Source organism: Procambarus clarkii, chromosome 56 (assembly GCF_040958095.1).
Source record: "Procambarus clarkii isolate CNS0578487 chromosome 56, FALCON_Pclarkii_2.0, whole genome shotgun sequence".
In the NCBI taxonomy this organism is placed as follows: domain Eukaryota; kingdom Metazoa; phylum Arthropoda; class Malacostraca; order Decapoda; family Cambaridae; genus Procambarus; species Procambarus clarkii.
The window spans coordinates 21,439,736-21,447,077 of record NC_091205.1 but is presented as its reverse complement, the minus strand read 5'-3'; the positions used below and the strand labels follow the sequence as shown (position 1 = coordinate 21,447,077).

Below are 7,342 nucleotides of genomic sequence, written 5' to 3'. Positions count from 1 at the left end.
AGAGGAGCCTCACCACAGCTGGATGCCCAGCTGAAAGAGAGCCCCGTTACCTAACGCCCCGTAACTCTGATGCTCTTATTGGTCGCCCGGATGGTATCACAGTTAACCCCTGGAAGAATGGCAAGCAGTTGGTATGGTACTACACATGTGTAACAACCCTCTCTAACACCTACATTGACTTCAGTGTTGCATAACCAGGTGGCGCTGCCACCCACAGGGAATCAGCCCAATCCCGTAAGTACAGAGAACTGGATCACCACTACAATTTTGTCCCCATTGTTTCAGAGACACTCGGCGCCTGGGGTAAGAGTGCTACTAGTTTTTTTTAAGGAACTGGGTTCTATGCTAATTGAAACAACAAGAGACCCTAGAGCTGCAAGCTTTCTTTTCCAGCGCCTCAGCGTGGCGATACAGAGGGGAAATGCACACTGCATTCAGGGTTCCTGCCCGCCATCTGAGGAGCTGGAGGAACTCGACAACCTATGATAATCATCTTTGTACCATGTGTGTGGCTCCTTTTTTATAACCAAGTTTAAATAAAACAAATATACATGTATATATTTGTATACTACAGTATAGAACTTGCTGCAGTATGAGGAAGAATCCAAACACTTGGACTATCGGGGATCGAGTCCCGAAGTGAGGCTATTATTAGGACAATTGTCCCAAGTGGATGAACATTTTCAGTGAAAACATTCATGACCTCGGAGTGACTCGAACACCCAGCCTTCTGATCTGGAGTCAGACGCGCTACCATTGCGCCACGAGGCCGTGATGGTGAAGGCTCACTGTTGTTACTTGCAATGTGTCGCAAGTTCTATCACAGCTCATGGTTTTGTAATTAGCTGAATTACTTCCACCAATCCTTTCACAACTACTTATATTAACCATTTGGAACTATGCGTTCCCATTATATAGGCGTTATATATATATATATATATATATATATATATATATATATATATATATATATATATATATATATATATATATATATATATATACATATATATATATATATATATATATATGTATATATATATATATATATATATATATATATATATATATATATATATATATATATATATATATATATATATATATATATATGAAAGGGAGCACCACCTCTGGCTGGAAGAAGGGGACCCTTAGCCTAGGTATTTATCGCTAACATCTGGCGGTATGTCCACTCACAGGATGAGTGGCGCTGCCCAATAAACTCGGCCCTCAGGGCAAAACTTAAACATTTTCAAGATGTGTTAATTGAACGTGCACTTATTTCCTAAGACAAGGCAAGGTAAGATCAGAAAACTCATCAGGAGAAAGCTACAAGTCAGTTCGACCATGTAAAATTTGGAAGGGACATCAGACCAGTGAGGTGTTTCCTGGCCAGAGGGAAGGAACGGTAGTCAACCACACGTAACATGGGGAATCGAACTCCAACCTTGCGTAACGTGAAGCCTTTATCTTATCGACCAGTCCACAATAATGGCCATTTTAAGGAAAAGATACTCGTGACCTCGGAGTGACTCGAACACCCAGCCTTCTGATCTGGAGTCAGACGCGCTACCATTGCGCCACGAGGCCGTGATGGTGAAGATTCACTATAGTTACACAGTCCCTGAGTGTGTCACGAAGTCGTGATGGTGAAGGCTCACTATAGTTACACAGTCCCTATAGTTACACTGTAGTTAATCAGTCTCTGGGTGCAGGTTATCCTCAAACAACCAATTCTCAGGTTATTTTCAGCTATGCTGGAGACGTCCACATGGATTTGTTTAGTTTAGTACATTTATCATACAGGTTACATGTACAACCTGTATACAATACTGGATAAAGGATACAGAGGCAAAAAATAGACTTAGGACCAGAATTCCGAATTTCGTTTAGCTGAGTAAGTTTCAATATTGCTGAGCTGTATATTACCCATTGAAGGTTTCAAGAGTTCATCTCTCGCAAGCTAGGCAGCCTTTCCTTGTGATTTTCTGGACTTTGAGGCTATTTATCTTCGTAGACCGAAGATGAACTTCACAGACAAGACGGTCTGGTGACTCCAGCAGAATCTTGTCCAATATTCTCTTGAAAGCTTCCACTGTTGTTCCAGCGACATCTCTTATGTTTGTTGGCGGGAGATTGAAGAGTGGTGGGCCTCTGATGTTTACACTCTTCTCTCGTTCTGGTTAAGGCGCCCCGACTCTGAACTGCATTTACTTAGCCTTTCCTACTATGTCTTTCATTCCTGTACATTGTAACTTTATTGCTTATGTTTAAAACCTGATCTTCTTGTATCTTCCTATTGAGTATTATCCGATACATTCGTCTTCGTTCCATAGTGTACTTCTTCTTATTTATGGTACGTGAAGTGAACATGAATTAAGGGTTCATCTTTCCGATGCCTGCATGAGTGATAATGTTGGGAGACGGTAAAGCCTTCAGAAGCTTTAAGTACTTCGACTTCTTCTCACAAACTCACTGGTTCTTGCTCATATCTCTTATTTAACTCAGATCACTTAATACACTCGTTTCCAATTAAATCAATTAGTCATTGGTCATGTATAGCTCATAAATCGTGTTATAGCTAATCTCTATCTTCCAAGATAAGCCAGCTGTATGCACAATGATTTCCTAAGGTAAGGTGAGATAATTAGTTATCACGAGAGAATGTATGGAGAATAGATATACGGACGTATTGATGGAACAGTTCCAACCTACTTGGATTATCTGAGATCGATCGTCGACCTTTGCAACGAGAGAGAGGCCTTCTCTCTTCCGACTAGTCCAAATGAATGGAGGCTTTACCGAAAATATGACCTCGGAGTGACTCGAACACCCAGCCTTCTGATCTGGAGTCAGACGCGCTACCATTGCGCCACGAGGCCGTGATGGAGAAGGTTCACTGTAGTCACTGAGTTCCTGAATGTGTCATTTTACAACTCGCCTCTAAATGCTAAAACATTATAATGGCTTTTATAATCTTGTACAAATAAAATTCATTCGATAGCTGTATACAACCGACACAACCCCAACTTTTGTGTATGCAATTCCGAATTGAATCTCCACCTGAAGAAACGTAGACATATTAGCCTCTACGTATTTCGTAGTCAGGCAAAACTTCGCTTTTATTTTCTATGATGAAGAATTAGAAGAAAACTGTATTTAGGGGATAACTCCATCAGAAGTCAGGTAAGTTTATCATGGACCACCGAGATCGATTACTGACTTTACCAGGATTTAATTTACAACTGCCACCTAACTTTAAGTTACCTATATACTGCTAGGTGAACAGAGGCACCAGGTGAAAGGAAATATACGTAAAATCTCATTCCTGCACGGCAATCGAACCCGGAAATTTTCAGTTGTGAACCAACTGCGGAGCAACCTGTCCTATCAAATAGTACATGACATTTTCACGCATAAATCCCCAAATGGCCAACATTTGTTGTACTAAATCATTGCATCTCACAAAATTGCCGAACTGTCACGTTTTCTATTCGTGGGTCCATCGTTTAGGTTAGGTTAGGCTCGGGTCATTTGTTTCATAATTTTTGTCACAGGCGGCCTGCTTGACAACTTGAGTGGCAGGTTTGGTCCACAGTTTTGTAACTTTCTGAAAGAAGAAGAAGAAGAAGAAGAAGAAGAAGAAGAAGAAGAAGAAGAAGAAGAAGAATTATTTACCACTGATAGTTCAGTATTATGACTTGAATGTTGACAGCAAAAACATCTCTGCTTTTCTCTTCGAGTTATAGGAGAGGTGAGTGCGTTGTTGCTCTACTGACTAACAGCTTCCTCCAATCAACCTCCAACAGGGTTCGAATTCCTTGCCTTAATAGTGTTTACTAAGCTGATAATTATCATACCATTTATTCATGGCATTATAAACTACACACGCATTAGCTCCAGCTGAGGAAATTATTAAATAATAAACGAGACAATAATTAAAGTTAGAAATGTGCCGGATTTGGGGCGTTGCGCCCTACTTCATAACATCACTGAAACTGAACCAATTCACAAGGGCCGTGATGAGGGTTCGAACCTAGAGAGGATACCCAGACGTGCCTTAGTCGGGCCCGGCCCTTATCACCGACCTTGTGGATTTGTTCATTTGATATATCACGCTATTGTGATTTCTGTGTGTATCACTGAAACTATTGTCCAGTTCGCAGTTTTATACTTTGTGGTTGTGTAACGGAAGGTGGGATGAGTTGAATGAACTGGTAATAGGAAGATATAGAAGGGTAATGGGAGTGAAATGGGGAGAAATGAAAGATTAAGGGGGAGTGAATATTGAACTTTAGTGAATTTCGAACTGATGCACAGTAGAGGTACTCGGTACTAATTCTCTAATACTAGATAAGATTAGATTCTCTAATATAGATTCGATTAGATAAGATAGATGATAGAGATAAGATAGATTCTCTAATACTAGAACTAATAAGCTTCGGTACTAATTCCAGCCTCTGTAGTAAAGATGCAAAAATTAGTTATTTCCGTCCTCTGAATTGGCTTGTTTATTTCTGAAAGGAGGTAGGTGAGGAAAGCCAAACCCTCCAAGTTGTAATTGCTAGCTAACCCACTTTGCCAACTAGTTCCCCTTAACTACTCTAGAATGGAAGTACTAGACTGATGACGATTAGGGACAAGGATGGGGGGATTATATTCCACCAATTAGGCAGGGACACGGGGCAGGGTTTACAAGAAGGAAAGTGGCAGGGAACAATGAATGCGAGAAAAGGAAGAGGTTTCTAAGGGGCAGCTGCTGCCACCCAATGTTTTTGAGACTTAGTAAAGTTCAATTTAAACGAAATTATTGATTCGTATCGTGCAATTAACGATGTGGGAAATGATTATACTCCACGCAGCTGTCCACGAAAATGTAAACAACAGCGTTGCCAGATTGGGAGTGCCGATTTCATCAGACAACTTTGCAAGTATTAAGTGTGGGGACACCTTGAAAATAAGAGACCCTTCCCTAGTATAGGTTAATCGATCCTTGGATCTAAAGCTGATTTAATCTGCCGTCTTCTGTTAATCTGAGGAAAAAGAGTTGTTAACTCTCGTTACTTCTGGCATGTTAAAGAGTCAGGTAGTTCCATGTACTGCCACTGAGATACTTTTTTTTGAGATATATACAAGAGTTGTTACATTCTTGTACAGCCACTAGTACGCGTAGCGTTTCGGGCAAGTCCTTAATCCTATGGTCCCTGGAATACGATCCCCTGCCGCGAAGAATCGTTTTTTCATCCAAGTACACATTTTACTGTTGCGTTAAACAGAGGCTACAGTTAAGGATTTGCGCCCAGTAAATCCTCCCCGGCCAGGATACGAACCCATGACATAGCGCTCGCGGAACGCCAGGCGAGTGTCTTACTTTGCTTAACTATGGATCGTGTACTGTAGTCATCTACATATATTATATATTATTTACTGTTACTCTTAACTATGTTGTTGGTATTTTCATGTTTCGGGCGACGACGACCCATATTCAGACAAATCATGAATCAAGTATGTTTGTATATGGGGATCCCACAGCTATTTTGTCGGATTTTTCCACAATATATATATGTATATATATATATATATATATATATATATATATATATATATATATATATATATATGTATATATATATATATATATATATTATATATATATATATATATATACATATATATATATATATATATATATATATATATATATATATATATATATATATATATATATATATATATATATATACTGATGGATGCCTACTACTACTATATATATACGGACGACGGAGACTCACCCTTAACAGCTGGACTGAGAACTTGCTAATATTCGTCCAAGTTTACAGGAGTTGGCTTGATATAATCTGTGTGCACCGAGTGACTGGCTGACTGGCTTCGTAACTGACTGGAGGGTTGACTGATTGCCTGACAGGCTTCATAACTGACTGGAGAGTTGACTAACTGGTTGGCCAGCTGGTTAAGTGTCTATATACATGATTGGAATGCTGGATTGTTTGGCTTGCTGGCTAATGGCTTAATGACTGTATTTAGAGGAATGACTGTTTGGCTGGTTGACCTAATGATAACATAATTCTCCAGCATAACTAGATAACATCGTTATCATAGATAACATAGATAACATTCTCTAGATAACTTCGCCTCTAGAAGAGTCGATGGCTAAATACAACAAATATAACTGGCCTGACTGGATGAGCACAAAAAGACTGACTGTGGTGTCTGAGGGGTGCACTAATCATCTGATTGAACTAATGTAACTCAAATGATTAACTAAAATACTGTCTTCCTAAGTGACGGGAAACAATTTTGTCAGCATTAACTAGTAAACCTTGTCCAATGTTGTTTACCATTATTTACCCACCCACCACCATCAAAATAAACTTTTAACCACTCGATCTTCATGAAAAAAAGGAATATTAGACCATTCGCGTAAAGTTTTAGAGGAGATTAATCAAATGAATTTCCTGAGCGAGGAGTCTCGGAAAGAATTCGTGATTGGGGCCGAGGTGTGTCAAAAACCATGAGGAATGTGGAGTGAATGTTGGTGAGAGGGAGAGAGAGGGAGAGTGGAGGGACGGAGGGGGGGATGATGGGAAGGGGGAGGATGGAAGGGGGGGAAGGGGGATAGATGAGGAAGTGAGAGAGAGGGGATAGACGGATGGGGCTTCGATGGGGGAGAGGTAATGTGCTGATGGACGTTTTAGGAAATGGACAGGGAAGTGTGTGTGTGTGTTTTTACCATTTGTATCGCCAGAATCGAGCTCTTATAGCTCCTGGACCCCGCCTTTCTTACCCAATTATTTTTCCTCTATTATGTCTACTACATATATGTCTACTACTACTCTTACACACGCATACACACACGTCCCCAGTAAGCAGTCCGTAGCGGTTGTCTAACTCCCAGGTACGTATTTACTGCTAGGTGAACAGGGGCACCAGAATGAATGAAACTCTGGCCATTTGTTTCTGCCTCTACTGGATAGGCAGAGGTGTGCGTGCGTGCGTATGTTAGAGAGAAATATATGTAGTAGAAAAACTGATGAAAATATAGAACGGTTAAACAGGCGGGGCCCAAGAGCTAAAAAGCTTGATTTTGCAGGCGCAGATAGTAAATAAACTCAAGAGGAATTCTGGGGGGTAGATAATGTTATGCCAGGTTGTTTATCTAGAGGCTGGTGGCTAAACGACCTTTTTTTGTTGTTAAAAGATTCGCTACCTGGAACAAAGTTCCAAGTAGCACGGGCTATGGTGAGCCCGTAGTGGACTTACCTGGCACAGGAGCGGGGCAAGTAGCACGGGCTATAGTGAGCCCGTAGTGGACTTACCTGGC

General features: G+C 40.5%; 3 non-coding genes across 3 annotated transcripts; all 3 read right to left on the bottom strand.

The window, feature by feature from the left end:
- Nucleotides 1-699: 699 nt before the first annotated feature.
- On the bottom strand, nt 700-771 carry TRNAW-CCA (transfer RNA tryptophan (anticodon CCA)). The gene has a single exon. It is a non-coding gene; the product is annotated as a tRNA-Trp (tRNA).
- Nucleotides 772-1,518: 747 nt separating this feature from the next.
- Nucleotides 1,519-1,590, bottom strand: TRNAW-CCA (transfer RNA tryptophan (anticodon CCA)). The gene has a single exon. It is a non-coding gene; the product is annotated as a tRNA-Trp (tRNA).
- A 1,220-nt stretch (nt 1,591-2,810) lies between these two features.
- TRNAW-CCA (transfer RNA tryptophan (anticodon CCA)) lies at nt 2,811-2,882 on the bottom strand. Its single transcript has one exon. It is a non-coding gene; the product is annotated as a tRNA-Trp (tRNA).
- Between the last annotated feature and the right edge of the window lie 4,460 nt (nt 2,883-7,342).